This window comes from Vespula pensylvanica, chromosome 6, assembly GCF_014466175.1.
Source record: "Vespula pensylvanica isolate Volc-1 chromosome 6, ASM1446617v1, whole genome shotgun sequence".
Classification (NCBI taxonomy): Eukaryota; Metazoa; Arthropoda; class Insecta; order Hymenoptera; family Vespidae; genus Vespula; species Vespula pensylvanica.
Window position 1 is genome coordinate 2834644 of NC_057690.1, and position 11081 is coordinate 2845724.

An 11081-nucleotide genomic window follows, 5' to 3' on the forward strand; every position below is an offset into this window, starting at 1 on the left:
AGAAAAATGTATTGTCGACATATCCCGTCATTTTTATTTAAATAAAATGTACGAGGTACAATTTTTTTCTTTCTCTCTTTCTCTCTCTTTTTCTCTGTTCTTCCTCAAAACATTTTCAGATACCTTTTACTCTTCAAAGATATACAAGTGCACATTCGTTAAATCTTTACTCTCTTCTTTACTATCCTTCTTTCTTATCTACTGGTATTTTCCTCGACGGGATACTCGAGAAGAGTCAATGCTGTCGACAACTATATAGGAACTTTAATGTTCTCAAGTTTTAAGGATATCATTTCGCTTATTACTTTCTTTCATGTAACTATGATAACAGAGGATGATAATCGCGAGAGATAGCTATAGTAAAAGTATCACAGAAATACTCGCCGTATAACGTCGTTATACATTTATTATATTGTATTATAATCTGGCGAATAAAATCCGAATGCTTTTTATCTACCTAATATTTTATTCAACGATTTTAAATTATCAAATTCGTATTATTTAGTAATACTAAAAATGAGAACGTTTCTTCTCTCGATCATCATCCTTCATAGAAAGCTTTTCTTTTTATCAAAAGAATTATGCGAGTGAAAAACAAGTAACGATTCAAAGTTAAAAACGGTCCTCGACATCGTATCCTATCCCTTTGACCTAATTCCAAAGTATCCACGAGTAGAGTTGAAAAATATCGAGGATTTACATACTATGGTAGATTAAAAATGATTCGTTCGAACGAAATATTGTTTATCTTGAAATTGTCTTCTTCTCCAAAGTAAAAACCATCTTTCTCGATAGTTCTTTTATTTTTTACGTCATACGATCCTTGATATAAAAGGGATAAAGATTGGAGTTGGAGAACGACGATGACGACGATGACGACGAGGACGACGACGACGACAACGTAACGACACAGTCCTGTTGGATTAATGGTCGTATTATCGCGATCTGGCAAAATTTAGCCTCCCTTCGAGTAGCGCTATCGGTCCTCGTAGTTGTCGTCGTCCACGTAGCTCGCTTCGATATCGATAATGGACGGCGTTCGAGGTCCTCGGCATCGTTTCGCATACTCTCCCATCCTTGCGCATAATTCACGCCCGCGAACCGTACTCCGAATATTCCGAGATATCCCTAGCAAAGAGAAGGTGGGATGGGTCGGGTTGTACCTTCGCGTATCAACGCCATGGAATTTCCAATCTATCCCTCTTGCCGTTAAATCCAACGGCTAGACGGTTTGGCAAAGCTTTCGAGAACGGCACGGTCTTGTTGCGCACAGCTAATTAGTAATTACCAAGAATCTTCGAATACCGAGATGTCAGCAATCGCAAAGACGAGAAATAACCTCTGTATAGTCTAACGAGAACGCGATGGTTTCTACTTTGTAATTTTATTCGTATTAAACGAGTGATAGTTGACTTTATTTTTATATTTTCTTCTTTTCCTTTTCTTTCTTTTTCTTTTTCTTCTTTTTTATAAGTACGAGTACTTATCTCTTGGAAAAATAAATCTTTGAAAAAACATTTGATAACAATAATATAAGTCTCTTGAAATTTATCAATGTAAGTAAAAATCAGAGCTGTATTTAACGAGGACGTTGATTGATTAATATTGAAAATATCGTTTATATATCTTATCCATCTTAGTTTCATTTCTTAATAATAAATTTATCGTATTATTAACACATTGCACTTTAAGAGTTCGTAAGTTTTGTTATTTTCGTTAATGACGCTCTGATTTTGTCGAAGAGAAATATCGGTTTCTGGTCCTCTCTCTATCTCAATGTCCCTACAATCGAAACTCTCGGTAGTTCACCTAACCGTACTAGTCGATTCGACATGACACGCGCGAGAGCTACGTTTCCCCGGAGGCACTAAACCAAACCACCGCGAACGCCGATATACGACCACGAGATCGTTACGAGATACGGACACGAGTATAGAACGCTGGAGACCCAACTGGACTATCTCTCTCTCTCTCTCTCTCTCTCTCTCTCTCTCTCTCTCTCTCTCTCTCTCTCTCTCTCTCTCTACCACTATTCCTTCTATGTGGAAACACACGCGTGTTAGCTTACCGATAATGTATATTAACCAGTCCGTGTTTGCACAATAGTGACAATAAGCACTCTTTTAAACGATCAAGAACTAGAAATACGCGAATCATATTAATACAATATAATTATATTTAATAGTCAACATTATATCCACGTCGTAGCAATTATTCAGCTGGAATAGTAAAAAAGGAACGTAAATCTTAATAAATGTAATCAATTGTTTAATTCTTCAATAAAAAGGCTAATTTTCACATAAAGTAGTATATAATGAATTTTGAAATATGCGATGTTATTGCTCGCGAGAAATAATGTTCCTCGACACGATTTTGTCTTATAATATTTTTGACGGACAACGTCCGTCCTACTCGTTAGGACGTGATTTTTACTGAAAATCCTGCCTCGTTCGTCAGCCATTTTTTTTCAATCGTAAATCAACGCCGCAACTCGCGTGTCCAATCTGCTTTATTCCAGGAGAAAAGTCCGTAATTTTACGATGTTGTCTTTTCGTCACTTTGACCATTGACCAATCTCGGAATGGACGTTCTCTTCAGAGCAATACGAAACGGACTGTGTGCGTTTTGATTTTCTGCGTGAGCTTTGAATGAATATTCGAAAAAATAAACAAATAAAAATCCAGAAATAAAAAACAGAGACCAAAAAAAAAAAAGAAAGGAAAATGCAAAAAACAAATAGAAAAAGAACAAGAAAAGGGGGTGAGGAGGAGGAAATTCGGGCGTAGGTATAGTAAACAAAAAAAAAATTACAGATTACTTTTTTTATTTCATCGAACGGCGAAGCGACAAATAAATCGGGAAATAAATTCGCGCGAGTGTTCGTTGGATACGTGGGAAAAAGCAAGCGTTTCACTTATAATTATTTTTATTCCGCGAGAAATGCGTTCAACGCGAGCTGACGTATTTACAGACCACTATCACACATGACAATTTCAACTACATAGACACAGACAATATCTTTGTATGTTAGCGGACTGTTACACTATAATTCGACGGAACGGATTAAACTGTCTTTCAACGGGCGAACACGATTCGTCGGAACGATCGACGAAGGGTGCTATTTCTATCGAACCTACATACATATATACACTCGATACCATCTGTCAACGTTTCACGGAAATACAAGAATCATGAGGCATCGACTCTCGTGAGATACCAACATCGCGATATCTCTTTCTTTCATTTGCCAACAATACGATTCACATTTAATGGCATAGCTGAAGATGGACTATTCCCGATGAAATAAATTAAATCGTAAAATTTTCATACTCTTCTCGTTGGTGCATCGATTATTCATCCATTCCAGAATATTAAGTATCCTTTTAGAATAGAATATATAGCAGGTAGTTCATTTTGGTAAATCTAATGTGTGTTAAATAAACGACACATTTGTGACAGCTAAAAGGGAATAATAATAAAAAAAAAAATAACAATCTGCATAGAATGCAACGTTCTTTTTTTTCTCAATGAATATAGACGAAGAGAAGAAGAATGAGAGAGAGAGAGAGAGAGAGTTTTAATTAAACTATGTATTCTGTATTCTCGTCGGAACAAATTCAATCTCACCGGTTTATCCAGGACCGTGACCCACATCGCTATCTTCGTGCATCCCCACACACTTTCACTCTCCCTCTTTCGTCTTCCATGAACCCCACAGGTTATCCTTTTTTATTATTTCCTTGCATCTACAAGACAGCGATAGCTTGATGGACGTTGTGGGAAGAGGGTGAAACGCAAAATAGATGCGACATTCGTACGCACTAGTCTAGGCTCGTATACTTTTAAATTTAGAGAGATGTCTGTGTATTTTACAACGTGGAACGACCAAGAGCTTGTAACTATCGTGCGTTTCCATTGGCTATTCGTCAATGGGATATACGATCTCTTTCCTCCAAATGTGTATACATACGAACAACCCTATGCTGTTGCTTCGAACGACTCCCTCGATTACTTTTCATTGTCTGTAAATGTAAGTTAGTACGTTAGACCAACATGGTCGTTTATTTTAAACGTTTCGTAGTCCTCGTGTTAACGTAGAAAAGATACGTATGTAGGTATTTGGTTCCGAATGGATATTCTTAAGGAAGGGATCCCCGTAAATCGAAGATAAACGATGTTCCCAAAGCCGCATCGTATTGCTAGCAGTAATTCGAATTCACTGTTATATTTATTAGGTACGATCGGTAAAACCTATGGAAAAAAGAAAAGACGAAATTCTTAAGTAAGTAGAATTTCGAGCTGTGAAATAAGTTTCACGATAAATTAGATGAATTATTTCCGAAGTATTGGATTTTTATCGAATTAACGGAACAATATTAATTTACATAATGTATCGATTCGGATGAAATATATGATTACACGTTATTTTATACGAAGAAAATAATTACATTGAAAAGTATATAGTTAGATTTCGATCTCGCTCATTCTGCTATGACCTCGTTATTACTGCTGTGGTAAACAAAACGAAAAGTACGAAACAAAGGAAAAATAAATATAGAAGTCATCTTGTCACGAGATGACGTACGATAGACACTCGTAAATATCGTGTTTTCAAACTGAAATGTCATATCTTATAGATAGTACGTAAATATCTATTGCATTATTGTTTAATTATGTCAATTTTATATGCACACATATATTTATATATATATATGTATATATATATATATATAATAATTCATACTTATTTAAGATAGATAGGAAAAATTCATCATCATACTTTATATATTAAATTAATCTTACAATTTTTATTGTTTCTCTTTAAAGACATTGTCTTGCACGTGTTTTAATATGAATTTTTAATAAAAAATATCTTTCAAGTATGACGAATTTTACAAATGCCTGGAGATTATTTCAGTACGTACGTATGTTACATTGCATGTAATGTCCACTTTAACTGCATACTTGCTGACAAACACTCGTGTACGAACCACATTTCGTATGATTCTCATACTAGACGTTCGAGAGAAAACGAAGAGGATGAGAGACGAGCATACACCAGGGATTTGTTTATAACCCATAGACTATATGCTCACTGCGAATTCGTAGAAACATTCGTACGAAATATATGTGGAATGCGAGAGAGCATTGTACGTTCCAACTTGACACAAAGGGAGAGAAAGAGATAGATAGATAGATAGGTAAAGAGAGAGAGAGAGAGAAAGAGAGAGAGAGAGAAAGAGAGAGAGAGAAAGCGTACGCATTCTACGATGCCATAATGAAACGAACTAAAGTATCGTCGTGTATTCTTGCGAGGAAACCAACGTAGCGCGGGAAAACGTATATTTCCTTTCGTCGGTGATGCTCACTAGAATTCGCTGCGACGAATTAAATTCTGTGGGAAAGAAACTCTGATATTTTATTGTTAATGGAGATTCAGACAAAATACAGATAAGAAATCAATATTATTCAAAAAATAAAGATTTATTTTTTTATGAACTAGATATGTTCATTGTTTTGATAAAATCGTATAACTTTCTACAGCTTTGTAGACGTCTAAAAATGTTTTCGCAAGAGAGCTAAGAATTCTCTTTAATATTTTTGCCAAACGGAATATTAGTTTTATAAATGTGCAAGTGTAATTGGTTAAATACATCGAGGCAAGCTCTCCGTTGAAACTTTTTCTCCGAAAAAATATTTGTCTTATAAATAATTTCTTGAGAAAAAAAAAAAAGAGAACTCAATACCGGTTAATTCAAGGATATTTGCCAGTTATTTACTTGTTTCTGTAAATTTTCACCATCTGTAGTTTACACATTAATATGGAAAACAGTCCGACTATAATCAAATTCTTTCTCTTTAATCTTATCTATCCTTTGATAAAAAATAGTCAAAGAAAGATAAGACGTGTTCTTTACGTCAAATTTCCATCAAGCAAGATCTAATTAGCTCGCGTGACATCATTGCCTTTTACATTTCTGATGGGGCTTAGAAAAAAAATAAATAGAGTACAGATAGATAGATAGATAGATAGATAGAGAGAGAGAGAGAGAGAGAGAGAGAGAGAGAGAGAGAGAGAGAGAAATATGGAGAGGGAGAAAAAGTACAAAGGAACGAGAGCGATGGCGAGTTCCTCTCGTTAGTGAACGGCTACATACAGTCTGCTAAGCAGAGAAGACTGCAGAGAAAGATAGACGAGAAACGGGTCCTCGACCGTTCGACGGCTTTGACGGCAGTTTTTAGCGCCGGTATGGCTCTGCTTAACGGCTGTGTGATCTTCAGATCACTGACTCGGAAATATCGTTCGCATGCCGTACCTAACGCGAAACTGAACTTTTGATCCTATGCCTCCTATGCACTTACCACTACTACTGGTACCATCCCCTTTCCTCTCCCCACTACCCCTACTTTCTTCGACCTTACACAAGTTGGCCCCCGTTCGTCTTGAACGAATTTACTCGTTTGCTGGTATTCGAGTTGCTAGCCCTTTTTATACACTATACCTCGATTTCACATGCTTTGAAAGCATGTGAAAGAAACTAGGAAAGAAGCCTTTACATATTTTCTTTTTTCTTCGCGTTAATCGGCCTTTTCGATTCCCTTCCTTTTGTATTCTTCCTTTTTTCTAATTTTTTCATTTTAATCGAAGAACGTTCCACGAAGGAAAGATGGAAAAGGAGAGAAGAGGAAGAAGGAACGTCGAACAATTTAACTTTTTTAAGTGAAAGTAATTCGATAAGAAACTTATTCTAGGTAGAACTGATCGATCATAGAATATATCGGAACTAACGAGACACGCAATGATGATTCTTCGTCGTCGTTATCTACGAAGTACGAGCTATCTCTCTTCTTTCTAGCCGAACGCATACCGTGAGTTCCGGTTAAAGATTATTAGTGTTGTATAAACCGCGTTCGCTCGATATTGTCCTCTCTCTCTCTCTCTCTCTCTCTCTCTCTCTCTCTCTCTCTCTCTCTCTCTCTCTCTCTCTCTCTCTCTCTCTGTCCCTTCCTCCCTTCCGTCTACGATCGACCTTTCGATACAAATACTTTCACGTGACCTTTTATCCGTGCTCGTAGAGATAATAAAGTTTCGAAAGCATAGCTATTTTAGGTCGACGGGAAAAAAGTTTTTTTTCGCGTCCGTGCAAACATTCGGATGCAATTATTTTCTTCGACGTTGGAGCTCAGTTCATTGAAATCAATTTTTTGATAGAATTTTTTAAAACTATTTTTTAAGTCAACAATACAAATTTTTAAATGCGCGGATCATCCAATCAGCATTGTTATATAACGAGGTTTCGATCTTTACAAATGGCGTTAACTTTAATATTGATGAAAAAGGAAAGAAGCGAAGATCCCAAGGAGCTGTAAATTCCAAGTTCGATCGTTGCTCTGAATTGCCTAGCTCGGGCTTGCACGATCGACTTTTACGTATTTGCATAAGGACGATGCATCGCCTTGTTCTCGACTTTATTTTATCTTCATGGAGCAGCCACGTTTTGTATCCTAAAGCTGAGAGTGCATACTTCGCAACTTTCTTTTTTCTTGATACTCTGTAAACGACATTCTTCTTCGAATTCGTCGTCGTTGCGGTCAAAGTTTACTGGAAGATTACCGTGAAAGAAAAAGGAGAGAAAGAGAAAGAGAGAGAGAGAGAGAGAGAAACAAATAGAAAGAGAAAGCAATATATTGATTCATAAAGCTGAACTCGGATAATCAGCGTAACGTGATTTGTTTTTCTATATTCTCGTAGCAATATACCGCCGCAGTCGTTGTTTTTATGAAAAGAAAAAAGAAACAGAAAAAATGGGAAAACCGATAGTTGCTCGGAATTCAACGAATTGCCAGAGAAGCGGCCAGGATAACGAGGGAATTGCATTAGAGTATCGCCCAACGATGCTTCGTCCGGCAATAGGATACCCAGCCGTGAGTTCGATTCTTTCCTCTCATTAACAATTATCCTTTGTTACTCTTATCTTACTTTTTCTATCTTTGATCGCGAAAGCGAACGAACGAACATTACGAAAAAAAAACATTTAAAGCTCTCGCGAGATTTTATCCCTTTTTCGTTCTCTTTTGTTTCTCTTTCTTTCTTTCTTTCTTCCTTTCTTTCCTTCTTTCCTTTTCGCATTTCACGTTATTATGAACGTACGTAAATCAATCGTTAATGAAGAAGACGGCGTTTCATTAATCACCAAGAAGATTGCAATATTTTCTGTGCGAATGAGAAATAAGGAAAAAAAAAAAAGAAAGAAAGAAAGCGATTCGTTATAAAATCGTACAGAGTTTTCGTTTCTATCATTGCGGCAATTAATTTTCGAAGCGAACGTAACGGGTTTGTTAATCCGATTAGAAAGTATCTGACGTATCGTTAATTACAGTTCGTACGTAGGAAAACCGCATTGATTGTTCCCTTTAGAAAAATACTCGCCGAGTGCTTTTATCGATAAAGAAATATAATACAACTTCGTGTATGAAACAATGCGAGAGAAAATAATTCTTAATCCATGGGGTATTATTTAAACGAATAAATTCAATTTTCACGCTACTGTCAACCGTTATCGAACGTTAAAGTAAAAGAACCCGAGGATAGAAAAAGTTAAGAAGTATTGTATACGATAGAAACGATCGAGCGAAATATTATTTTAAAAATGAAAAATAAGAGAGAACACTTTTTATCTGTCCTTAAGACGAAAAATAAAGTTATACAATAACGAAGTGTATTAATCCTACGATCCTTCTGTTCCGACGGTGACCCGTAAAACTGTATTTATATTTATTGCATTTTTTTCTTTTTTATCAATCGTTTATTGCTAACGAAATTATTTTCTATTTTGCATATATCGATTGACAAGAACAAAGAGAATTTCTTTATCTACCGATAGCGTTAATTTTCTGTAAAATTTCGACGTTCGTCATTGATTGCTTGAATGGTTCCAAAGCTTTCCTTCAGAAATTTTTTTTACATTCAAGAAGTGGACATTAATCAATGGACGAGAAGGACGTTGTCGTCGTTAGGGTTGTCAAGGCACATTGTCGTTGAAGGCCTCACACAGGCCAGAGAGATGTCAACCTCGAAAATGAATTGCCCTGGTATAAGAAAATATGAGAAAAAAAAGAATCTCAAATTAATAGCATACCTCCGATATAGCTATCTTAAGGAATGCTTGCAACTCGTTTTCCTTTTCGTCGTGTCATCGCGTAGTAATCTTGCTTTCGATGAGACAGACCAAACGATCCGGCTTCTTGTTTCAATACCTGTAAAAAAGAAAGCAACGAAGAATTTATTTAAAAGGAGATAAAGATTAATAGAAGAAGAGGATACCTCGAAAATTTCTACGTTTTTATATTTTTAGTCGATTTTCATTATTTTCTATATTATCATAAAGTATCGCTAATACGAATCTTTATGGATTCCAAATTTCCAAGTTTGTCCTACTTATTTATTAAAAAAGATGCTTTGGTCGACTTTGTATATCCTACATATATCCACGATAAAGGAAATTCTACGAAATTCATTGCTTTGCTTCAACCCTTTCCAACGAAAATCCGTTGCCTTTGGTTGCGTGCTCTTCTTTCGTTGGTCCAAAGAGAACAGGGAGAAGAGAGAGAGAGAGAGAGAGAGAGAGAGAGAGAGAGAGAGAGAGAGAGAGAGAGAGAGCGAGAGAGATATAAAGAGAGTCGACTATTTTAGTAACCCTAGCACGCTTGTGCTTCGGATGCTAACATACCATGCGCATGTATGTGTATGCGTACACATACACATATGTCGTTGGTTTACTCACGTGTAATCGAGAACCGTGACCTGTAAAACAACGAGTATACCATAGATCGTCATTATCTTGTGGCTGGACAAACGCCGGAGGTTACATTGGAAGATGTAAAGAAAAGAAGAAAAACAAATGGAAAATACCATTCGTATATGTCTCGGACTGGACGGTTTCAGAAATATCCTAAATGGCGGCGAACCACGTAAAGATATGAAAAGCCATTGCTTTCGTTTAGGTACATCCGTAACTTGTAAATACCTCTGCAATACCATCCCTATAAGCAGCATTTCGCGATATCCATTTCCTTTGAATTACCTACTTTGCATTACGCAAGCAACGACCTCCTTTTCCTTTCTTTCTTTTCTCCTTTTTTCGTTATGAAATCGAAGGCATTCGATTCAAAGAAAGATCGATCGGAGGAACATCCAAATATTACTTTTCGAAAATATTTTTATTCTGATGTAATTTTGATTGGATTTATTAAATTAAATTATTCGATTAATTTTTTCGATAAATAAAAATGTACGATCATGTTTTTGATAAAACATTGAAAGGAACAAAATGCAAAGATCGATCGAAGAAAAAAAAGGGAGGAAAAGTATAGCGAAATTATTTTCAAATCACTGTGTCAAACACTTCATTGTTGTCAAACGAGATGGAAAAAGAGCTATGACATTACATTGTGTGCAATCGATCGATGACGTTTCTTTTTGCAGCGTTATTCGAAGTGAACACGGTAGTAATCTTGTCTTTCTTTCTCTTCTCGACACCGATGACACAAAGCAACGGCGACTGCAGGTCATGCTCGAGTTCGCATAAGCGAGCAACGCGTTGCTACAGATGTTGGTGTAGCTCTACACGTCTGAAGGATATTTTATCAAGTATATATTATCATTAAGTGCAATACTGTCGACATTTCTCTCATAGCCTCAGAAAATATGAATACTGAACTTTGTCATCCCAGTTGACCTGACTCATTTGACCTCTCCGATCGACCTTGTTTCCGACCACCTTATTTCTATTAAATTCATTGTCTTCATTGTTATCCCGTGAAATTCGGCACAAAGAGACATTCAAGTAGAATAAATATATGACAATGATATTTTACAAGTTTCGTTCGACAAATATCCATTAAGAACTCATTTTATTTTCTCTAGATACATTAATTAATATTTCATGATATTACTGAAGACATTACTTTGATAATTGATATTTATTACGTATCTTTTATTTATCTATCATTGAGATTATACAAACGACATCTATATATATATATATATATATATATATATATATATATATATATATATA

The 11081-nt window shown here is 35.9% G+C and overlaps 1 protein-coding gene across 3 annotated transcripts in view; it reads right to left on the reverse strand.

The window, feature by feature from the left end:
* LOC122629846 (zwei Ig domain protein zig-8-like) overlaps nt 1-11081 on the reverse strand; it is a 142933-nt gene that overhangs the window by 62981 nt on the left and 68871 nt on the right. For 2 of the 3 annotated variants that reach the window (XM_043813685.1, XM_043813683.1), the window contains exon 2: nt 9141-9258. The exons of the other annotated variant lie outside the window; for it this stretch is intronic. The gene's annotated coding sequence lies outside the window, so the exon portion shown is untranslated. The remainder of the gene's footprint in view (nt 1-9140; nt 9259-11081) is intronic. 3 annotated transcript variants of the gene reach the window in all.